This window comes from Canis aureus, chromosome 34, assembly GCF_053574225.1.
Source record: "Canis aureus isolate CA01 chromosome 34, VMU_Caureus_v.1.0, whole genome shotgun sequence".
Taxonomy (NCBI): Eukaryota; Metazoa; Chordata; class Mammalia; order Carnivora; family Canidae; genus Canis; species Canis aureus.
In genome coordinates, this window is record NC_135644.1 from 10,837,256 (window position 1) to 10,848,273 (window position 11,018).

Below are 11,018 nucleotides of genomic sequence, written 5' to 3' on the forward strand. Positions count from 1 at the left end.
ATTACAAAAGAAATAATGGGCATTATGTGCCAGGCACAATCCTAAGTATTTTAGACTATATAATTTCATACCAATTATTATTAGGTATTTTGGGGTGCCTGCATTAGAAGGCACTTTGTAGAAGAGGAACACGAGACTTACAAAAATTACTTCCCAAAGGTGGTCAAGTATTACTCAGTTTCAGGATTCAAATCCAGTTTGGTCTAACTCTATAGCCCACGTGCTTAGACACTACAATATAATTGAATTTCAAAAAGGGTACATAATTCAAACTCTCTGACCCAGTAATCCCACTTACAAGAATTTTTCCTACTCCAAAAGAAAGGCAATACCATTCTGGAAATGGATAGTGGTGAGAGTTGCACAACAACATCAATGTACTTAATGCTACTAAATTGTACACATAAAAATTATCGAAATGGTGGGGCACCTGGATGGTTCAGTTGGTTAAGTGTCTGCCTTCAGCTCAGGTCATGATCTTGGGGTCCTGGGATTGAGCCCCCATCTTAGGCTCCCTGCTCAGTGGGGAGTCTGCTTCTCCCTCTTCCTGTGCCCCTCCCCACTGCCTGTGCTCTCTCTCTCTCAAATAAATAAGTAAAAATCTTTTTAAAAATTATCAAAATGCCAATTAAAAAAATATATTTTATTTATTTATTCACAAGAGACACAATGAGAGAGAGGCGGAGACATAGGCAGAGGGAGGAGAAGCAGACTCCATGCAGGGAGCCCGATGTGGGACTCGATCCTGGGTCTCCAGGATCACACCCTGAGCCAAAGGCAGATGCTCAACCACTGAGCCACCCAGGGGTCCCCAAAATGCCAAATTTTATATTACATGTATTGTACCACAATAAAAAATATTTAAGAATTCAACAAGAAATAAAAAGAAGGCAGTATTTCAAAATTTTAAAAAGTGGTTTTTGTAATCTGGCCATTTAAATGCTTGTGTGACAACATTAGTTATAAATATACATTACCTATATTGTTTCCATGTATAAAATTGTCTACTCAAACTGGCTAAAAACTTTGAAACTATATTCTTATTGGAGAGGTAGAATTTTTCTTAGGTTTGATATTGCCATATATTTGGGCATCGCAATTTTCAACCAAAAATCAATAGCCATCTAGATTAATATTTAATGAAAAGAAAAACAAAGACAGCTTTAGCATGAAGTGACTCGGAAATTTTGCCATCCACCAACCACTGAGGATTATCGGAGGAGTTACTATAGCAAATTGAGAAATGTACCAAGAAAGATAAAGATATGAGAAAAATTAAAGTGGGAAGAGAAAAAAAAAACCACATCCACAAAGCTGATGGTTCCCACATTATTTTTAATTGCAAATTAAATAGGAAGTAATGAAGATGCCCAAAGAGAATGAGGAAATCAGCTGAATTGTGGCATTTCCTCTTCAGAGATTGTCGTGCCTTTAAAAATAAAGTACAAAATTCTTTTTTAAAAAATTTATTACTTTAAGTATTCTCTACACTCAACTTGGAGCTCGAATTCACACCAATATCAAGAGTCCCATGCTCTTCTGAGCCAACCAGATGCCCCATAAGTACAAAAATTCTTAAAGAAACATGGAAATACTTATGGCATAGTGTTAAATGAAAAAATAGGATGTGAAATTTTATTCACATTATGCATATCAGCAGTAGAAATGTATGTGTATGTACATATGCCAATTGGAGCAAAACACACAAAAATAAAGCCATAGTTGTGACTGAGTAGTAGAATTTTGGATCATTTTTCTCCCCCTCTATTTTCCAAACTTGCCAAAATGCCGTTCCATTGTTGTATTCGTTATCTATTGTTAGGACACAAATTATCCCCAAATTTAGAGGCTGAAGACAACAAGTGTTTGTTTTCCCAAAGTTTTTGTGAATCAGAAATCCAGGCTCCACCTTGCGGGATGCCTCAGCCTCAAGGATGGCAGCTGCCCCAAGGCCTGGGCAAGGAAAGACCCACTTCCAAGTGCATTCAAGCGCTTGTTGACAGGATTCGGATCCTCTGCATTGAGGGCCTGAGTTTCTTTCTTTCTTTTTTTTTAAGATTTTATTTATTTATTCATAAGAGACACACAGAGAGAGGCAGAGACAGAGGGAGAAGCAAGCCCCCCGCGGGAGCCCGACGTGGGACTTGATCCAGGGACTCTAGGATCATGACCTGGGCCGAAGGCAGATGCCCAACCACTGAGCCACCCAGGCATCCCAAGGGCCTGGGTTCTTTTCTTTTCTTTTCTTTTCTTTTTTTTTTTCTTTAATTGAAGTTCCATTTGCCAACATATAGTATAACACCCAGTGCTCGTCCCTCAAGTGCCCTCCCCAGTGCCCGTCACTCAGTACCCCATCCCGCCTGCCTCCCCTTCCACTAGCCGGGGTTTGCCTCTGTCCCCGGAGCCTACCTCAGACCCTTGCCATGGCGCCTCTCTCTCACGCCATCCTCAAAACATGGCAACTGATTCCCATCAGAGCAAACACATGGGCGCCAGCATGAGGGAAGCCAGAGTCTCCCTGCGGCCTATCCTCAGAACCAAATTCTCATCATCTTTGCCATAGTCTGTTGGTCAAAAGCAAGTCACTAGGCCCAGCTCACACTCAGGGAACTGGAATCATTGGGGTCACCTTAAAGGCTGCCTACCATAGCGGCCATTAATACAAAAGACTCACAAAACAGAGCTCTTCTTTTCTTTTTATCATCCCACCCCAGACCCAGTATTTTTGGGAAGAGGATTCAGCAACTTCTTCTAGCACAGGTACCTCTAGAAACTGGAAATACCAGCAAACTTGTTCTCCCCTCAGGCCCCTAGAAAGGAACATACCCCTGCCAACACCTTAGTTTTAGGCCAGCGAGACCTGCATCAGACTTCTGCCTTCAAGAACTGCCAGATGATAAATTTGGGTTGTTTTAAACCACTGAGTTTGTGATAATTTGCTAAGGCAGTAATAGAAAACCAATAGAAGCCACAAGCCAAACAAATCGCAGAAGTGTAGCTGACTCAGTCTCAGTTAGATTGAATGCTGTTTTACTGGAAGGGGTTACACAGAAATATAAGAATTCTTTGGGGCCTGGCTTACAGGACTCCCGTGAAGGCAGTTTAAGCCTGCTACTGCAATCATTGGAAGTAGTCGCAGGAACAGCAGTCTTCAATTTCTCATTGACTTTTCACACTGAGTTGTGATAGTAACTTTCATCCACCACAGAAATTGATTTTAGTTAGGGAAGAAATTGGAAAATATAAGCTTGTTTGTTTCAATAGAAATGAATGGAAAAATAGAGACCTTTCACGTCTTCTGAGATTCCAGGAGTACAAAGCCTGCTCCCAGCTCTAAGTCCAAGAACTCAGAGACATTTTGGCAAAGGCAGGAAGGGAATGTCTTTAAAGTCCGTGTAAGTAAGAAGGACCTGGCTTAAAACTTGCCCTTCATGGGTTAAGTTACATGGAATCCCATTAATCTATCTAGTCCAGAAAGATAAAGACAGCAAAGTCCATCCTCCAGGGATGGGAACACATGATTCCCAATAGTGTAGCTATTCTAAAGTGAAGGCGAGATAGTGTGGTGAACTGGTAAGTGCAAAGTGATGGACTTCTCTTACTTGGAAATTCTATGGGATTTTTTTTCCCCTTTCCACTCCACTTCAAGAGTCTGTGGAAAGAGACTGACAGATGAATGTGGATGTTAAGAGGCAGATTTTCCTGATGATGCACTTGCTGAGCTTCCATTAACACTTCAGGGAATTATGTGCAACTATCAATGGGAGAATATATCCCTAATATTCTATTTTTAATTTTTTTTCAATGAACAATTATGTTTAGTCCATCCCCAGCAGGATTTGTTGGTGAGATTGCTGGTTTCCTAATGCAAGTTTCTTTTCAGTTAGCCAAGCTAATGCTGATGACCTGTTTTCACTTGATGATGTACAGTTAGATATATCCAGTGTCTACCTAAATGCATTTGTGAATTAAATCTTGTCTGGGAAGATTTGCTCATTCAACCTAGGGATTAGAAATTATATTGACCCAAGAAGCAAGACTTGCTATATTTAGTCTGGGATCTGTGCCAAACATGTATAGCCAGACCAAGGGATTAGGGAGCCCTGACATCATTTTTACTCCAGTGCCTTATAAAACATCAAGGTTAGCAATTATGCTACATCATTTGAAAGATACAATTCCCAAGTTTCAAATTATTTTAAATTTTTGGTGTGGTGCCTCATTTTCAGATCAATAATATTCAGTGCATGAAAGGAAAAGAAGAGCCAAGAAGGGAAAAGAAACAGCCTTTAGCCAGGACCTGGCATTTTTTACTCCCATTGTGTGATGAGAAAACCAATCCACAGAGAGGCTAATTAAGTAAATCACGGAAAGGTACAATCAAATTGGTGGCAGGATTAGTATTCCAGCCCATACCTACCTGACTCCAGATCCCACGCTCTCATCGTGTTATTATTCATTCTTTGTGCAAGAGAAAAGGGGTGTATGTTTCATTTCAGATGGAGAAATAATTGAGAACTTTATAATAATGGACTAGGTTCAGAATTGCCCAAGAGGGGCACCTGGGTGGCTCAGCGGTTGAGCACCTGCTTTCAGCCCAGGGCGTGATCCCGGGGTCCTGGGATCGAGTCCCACATCAGGCTCCCCACAGAGAGCCTGCTTCTCCCTCTGGCTGTGTCTCTGCCTCTCTCTGTGTCTCTCTCATGAATAAATAAATAAAATCTCTTAAAAAATCACCCAAGAAAAGCTGAATAATAACTTTTCTGACCCATCCCTTTTTTAGACCATCATTTCCCTCCTCTTCTCCCTTTCCTTCCTAATAAAAGCACAAGTGAAATTAAACTTTAAAACTCCAGGAGGAAAAATATCTCCAGGAGGGCACAGATTGTCATTTATCTTTGTATTGCCAGCGCTCTGTACTTACCTGGCCCAGATTAGGTGCTTGTCACCAGCTTGTCATAGGAAAAAGAGAAAGAATTAATGAACCAGTGACGATTATTCTATTTATAATGCTTATTGGAACGGCTGTCTCACTTTCAAATGTAGGAAAGTATTTTGCTATTATTTTAAGCTAGCTGTTTTGAATATGTTAAATATTCCAAATCTCTGAAATGTGTTACTAAAGACTAATTCCGGACATGGCATTTTTTTTCTCCCTCGCTACACACAGACACACATACACATATACCCACAGTACTATATTTTTATTATGCCCCCCAAAATGATTTAAAACAGTTTCTATTCAGAGGTATAAGCACTCTGAGCTCCAAGTACCATTCTCAGAAAGGGCCTTTTTAAGTTTCATTAATTAAAAATAAGATCTCTAAAAATGAGAGCATTCATAGATCTCTCTAAACTGTAGGTATCTCTTGGGAAGGATTTATAAATTGTCCAACTGTAATGTAAAGCACTTTTGAAAATGTGGGTAGATGCAGAGGATATTATCATTAACAAGGAACTAAGAAAAAGCAGTAGTTCCTATTTAAAATCTGGTGGCATATGACCCACTAATGTACATCTGAAGAGCCTCATGACTGAGTTTTTACCAAACAGTAAGAATGACTTTTCAAACAATAGCTAGCCCCATCAGGGGCCTGGAAACCTTGTTTCCAAAATACCTGGGAGCCTTATCCTCTCCTTCACCCACTCCCAACTTGAAAGTATACAATAGGCCACACCTCATGACTCCATGCATCTCTTTTTACCCAGGGGTCCTGTGCCCGTACTTTTAATAAAACCACCTTTCTGCACCAAAAAAATAATTAATTAATTAAACCTGGTTACCTTTGAAGCAGCTGCATGTACACAATCCCAGACAACAGTGAAAACTTTCCAAAGTATATATAATGATGGGCTGAGAATTCTTCACAAAATGTACACCTAATGTTTCCCACATTACACTTTTCTTTAAAAGCAAGTATGACATCTTAAGTGTTTTCTTGCAAAAAAGCAAACAAGTATTATAATTTTTCTTGTAAGGCATTCCATGAAATGCCTGGTTTCCAACTGAAAAAAATCCCAAGGAATTGTAATTAAATGTAAGTTTTGCTTCAGTGAAAAGCCCACTTCTAAAATGTTAGTTTACCAAAAGTGGGACATTTTCTATGGAAGACTTTAATTCAGATCCTTGAGAATAGATTTTTTTTTCCATAATACCACCTTTGGAGGATGCATTGGTATAAAGAATGTTAATACACGTAGGTCATACATGAGGTGTGTTTGGATTGATTATATATTCTAATAGCCTGAAATCTAAATGAAGAGGGTTTTTAATAAGAAGGTAATAGGACTATAGAGATCTCTGGATGGCATAAAAATACATGAGAAGGTATGTTGTAATGTGAATAAGACTAATTGATCATCTTATTAGAGAAACAGTTATCTCAAGATGAAAAATGGCCACATTGTTGTTTGACATTTGAATTGTCAATGACTTGACCAGAAGAAACCTTAGTCAAACACTCCAGAGACATGAACAGTTCAAGAGAGCAGCCGCTTGCCAAAGGTCACTGATAGAATAATAGGGGTTTTTTTTTCTTCACAATCTGAAGAAAGTCTGATGCTGATTATATCCCAGTGAAGGGGAAATAAAATGATGGCCAAAAGTCATGCTTTTATTAAAAACACTACCATTGATGTAACAACCAATATGACAGGATAAACTCTAAAATTTCTCCATAATAGAATCCTTGGACAGTATACTTAGGCATGTAATCTATACTCTGCTTATCGGATGCATACCAAAAGTAAAAACATTCAACTCTTTTTGAGAAAATAGAAGCTAAGAAAATATCAAGTTGAATCACTAGTCATCTAGCTTGAAAATCATTCAACTGAATAGAATTCTGGTTTTGTTTTGTTTTGTTTACTGACATTTTTATTTAAATTCAATTAATTAACATACAGTATATTCTTAGTTTCAGAGGTAGAATTTAGTGATTCATCAGTTGCAAATAACACCCAGTGCCCATTACATCAAGTGCTGTCCTTAATGCCCATCACCCAGCTACCCTATGCCCCCACCTACCGCCCCTCTACCGGTCTTGTTTGTTTCCTAAAGTTAGGAGTCTCTTATGTTTTATCTCCCTCGCTAATTCCATCTTATTTTATTTTATTTTATTTTATTTTATTTTATTTTATTTTATTTTATTCTTAGATTTAAAAGCCAAATTGTTTCTAACTTTTCATAATAAAAAGAGACTTTAGGTAGACGTAAAAGTATTTTTAAAAAGAGACAAGAAGTTCCAATGGGCCTCTCTTCTCTCCCATGCGGTTAAGGTCATCAGATAGTAGGGTCAGTGGATATTCTGAGTCATTCCATGCACATTTGCTAATTTCAGCATTTTCTGTCTCCTAAAACGGATCACGTAAAGAACTTCAATTTTTAAAACTGTTCGAGATTTCAATACCACACAACTTAATCATTTCATGAACTATTGGTAACAATGCTAAGATGACTGGTGGACATGGGGTCCTCCCAAACCTTGGACTTCTCACTCTTTACCAAGGAAAAGGTTTCACAAAACTACAAATTTTAACCAATGTAGTGCTACCCCAAGAGAGATACAAAACTTAGGACCATATCACAGGAGGTTAAAATTTCCCCCACTACCTCCCCACCCCAGAATTTTTGCACAGTGGGTTCAAGTTAAAATGTATAGTATGGGAAAACTTGAAAGCAAAAAGAAGTCAAAACAACATAACATAAGGCATAAGTTGCATGTACAGGAAGGGAGAGGGCAGTATCATTGCCCTTTAACCTTTTTAGGCTTCAGACGTCTTACCTGAACACTCTCCCACACAACAGAGGTATACTCCTTCCTTGCCTATCTTGTTCACTCTAGCAACAAAGTGCTTTTCCAGGCAATAGTACTCCAATTCATGCTACCCCCATAGACTGTCTGAAAATTATCTGCTGATGCTTGTGAGTAAATAAATTGGCACACCAATGGAAAACAAATTTTGAGTTCTTTTAGGCATGAAGAGCCTCATCTTTTAAACTAATGGCATTATCTATTAGTAGGCTCTGAAAAGTACAATATACTTCCAAAAACTAACCTGATAACCAAATCACTGTAAGATTCAATTTCTCACTAGCACTTCATCCACAGTGCCTAGGCAATCCCCATGTAGCTTGAAGACCATGGAAGAAGCTAGAAACATCTCACCTGTCCTATTCAATAGGAAATCCACGTTTTCAAGTCCCAGGGGAACAACGTATGGATCTCCGAGTTAATACCTTTCCCAGTTAGCTACCAGTTCCATGAATTTAGTAAAATTAGGTTTTTGCCAACATTATTTTTACAAGATCTTCTGCAGACAGACATATTCCTTGCAGTCAAAGATTGCCAAAATTTCAAAGCTTCTTATTATCCATATATGGGACATGACTACAGAATCCTCTGCCACAGAAACAAATTGGAGTCTGGAGAGCCAACTATCTTTGGAAAGCTGAAAGATTACTCAAAACCAGTGTCATGAAGTACCAACTGAACTGCGGGTTTACAGAAAGGTGGTAGCATCCGTTTTTCTGATTTTGAGGGTGGGTTGCATCCTAATCAAATCATTCAAGTGCTTGCACGGTTTTATCATTGTCACTTCTGAATCATAAATGTTAAGCTGAAAATGGTGAACCAGAGCTCCCACAAGGCCCTCTGTCCACCAGAATGGACATTAACTTCTGTATTGTTTCTGATTACTTCTTCAGAAGTCCATGTAACTAATTCCCAACCTCCCCTTCTCTGTCTTACTCTTGTCCCCAACTTTTTAAAGTTTGCAATAGGCACATTATTTAATACTCAGGTCCTCAATAATAGAAATTCTGTTAAGAATAAAAAATTGTTGTGGCACCTGGGTGGCTCAGTGGTTGAGCATCGCCTTTGGCTCAGGTCGTGATCCCGGGTCCTGGGATTGAGTCTCACATTAGGCTCTCCACGAGGGAGCCTGCTTCTCCCTCTGCCTATGTCTCTGCCTCTCTCTGTGTTTTTCGTGAATAAATAAAAATTTTTTTAAAAGGCATAAAGAATTGTTTAAATTTGTTTATTAAGAATAAAGAAGTGTTTAATTTTGTTTCAGATTACCATACAGCAAAATCAGGCGGAAATCCTGAACCTTCCACTTCCTACTCTGTGATCCTACGAAAATTATTTAACCTTGCCCAGTCTATTTTATCCATCTATAAAATGTAGCTAATAATATCTCCCTCTCTGGGTATATTGTAAGGATTAAATGAGATATAAAATAACTAGAATGTCATAGGCACATAAAAGATGTTACATTCTTTTTCACAAAAATCCAAATTTATTTACATAGAAACTTGTAAATGAAAGTGTTTTTTTGTGTCAGCAATGTCTTTAGGTTTACATTATCTCTTTACCGTTTCATAATCAAGCTTGTTTAAAATTTGGGATATTAAGGGCTGAAAGTGTTTATAGTTGCATGTTAAGGGTTGATTTAAAATGTTTTGCATATTAAAGGCTGATTTAAAGTGTTTATATACATGCAATATTATATTCTGTTGCTACTGTCCAGTTAGCTTTATATTTTTTACAAATTTTATGTAACTACATAGTCTTCATAATATTCATTTTGTGCATCTTATAGAGTGATGTACAATAATTTCTATCTCTGGACATATAGTTTGTTTGCCATTCCTCAGTAATATTATCAATAGTGTCAGAGGGGAGGGGAAACTTTGTGCACAAGAGCTTTCTCTAATTTGTTAATGTTAATGATTTAGGATACAGTTCTGGAAATGGTATTACTGGATTGAAGAGTAGGAACACATTTTTATGGTTTTGATGTGCTTTTAGGTGCAGGGAAAGAAGAAGCTACTGTGAGGTGGGATTATCAGAGTTCCAAATATAGAGATTTGAAAGGTGGGAAAGGAATATTTCAGGAAGAAAAAAAATGAAACAGAAACAAGTAAGAGTTTAATATGATAATAAAGGGAAAAAGACAGAAGGAAATTAATCTGATTGAAGTAGAGGGGGGAGTGTTTTTGGCAGTAATGGGAAGCCAGATGAGTAGGTTCTTATTAGAGGAGGTCCTTGAGAGTGAGATAAAATAGTTTAAGCTTGTGATCAATGCCTAGAGCCCAGGACAGTAACACACGTGAAAGGGAGATGGTTCATGAAGAATCACTGGGCAGAACTGAGGCTGAACCGGACGGGAAGGCACTGGAGTAGTGGGAAACAGCCATAATCAAAGCCTCCCACATGATGTCAAAGGAGAAAAATGTGGAAAGTGAATCCAAATGCTTGAAAAGAAAAAGGAATCAAGGGACTTCAAAAGAGGTTAGTGTAAGAGAACGAATAAAATTGTACTCCCCCCAAAATTCTCACCTGAGTGACTGGAAATGAGAAGTTGGTGTCACTAAGCTGATAGCAGTCAGGTAACCAAGAAGGAGAAGCAGTTTGCTGGAGGAGTAGATTGGGCAGGGGATACTGATTTTGAGCTGCCAGTAGGATATTCAAATGGAAAGGCCACATATAGGCAGTTGGAAGCCCTGACATTCTTTAGGACTTCAGTGGTTGAGGTTGGATACTTACAAAACAAGGAGTTCATATTGCCAGTAGAGGACATTTTACCTGAAGATCGAAAAGGTATTTAGGAGCTTCTGAGATGGTCAGATTAGCCATGGCCTTGGACCAAGGCAGCAGGTCCTCCTGATATCTGCCAGTGGCCTCCCGGGACCATAATATGAGTGTCAGAGTTTCATCAGAAACCATGTCCCAGGACACCTGAGTGGCTCAGTTGGTTGTGCATCTGCCTTCAGTTCAGGTCATGATCGTGAAGTCCTGGGATGGAGCCCCATTACGGGCTTAGTGGGGAGTCTGCTCCTCCCTTTCCCTCTGCCCAGCCCCCACTTGTACACACTATGTCTCGAATAAATAAAATCTTTAAAAAAGAAACCATGTCCCATTCTCTAGTTCCGTCATCAAATATGTGGTAAAACACATTTGTAGTGAAAAGGAAAGAAATTTAGAATAATTTCATTTGAAGTACTGTAGCACAAA

The 11,018-nt window shown here is 38.7% G+C and overlaps 1 long non-coding RNA gene across 1 annotated transcript; it reads right to left on the bottom strand.

Annotated features, from left to right (window-relative positions):
• Positions 1-1,317: 1,317 nt before the first annotated feature.
• On the bottom strand, positions 1,318-10,746 carry LOC144304742 (uncharacterized). The gene is made up of 3 exons (XR_013371718.1): positions 10,344-10,746; positions 4,925-4,952; positions 1,318-1,429 (listed from the first exon to the last, which is right to left on the bottom strand). It is a non-coding gene; the product is annotated as an uncharacterized LOC144304742 (long non-coding RNA).
• Between the last annotated feature and the right edge of the window lie 272 nt (positions 10,747-11,018).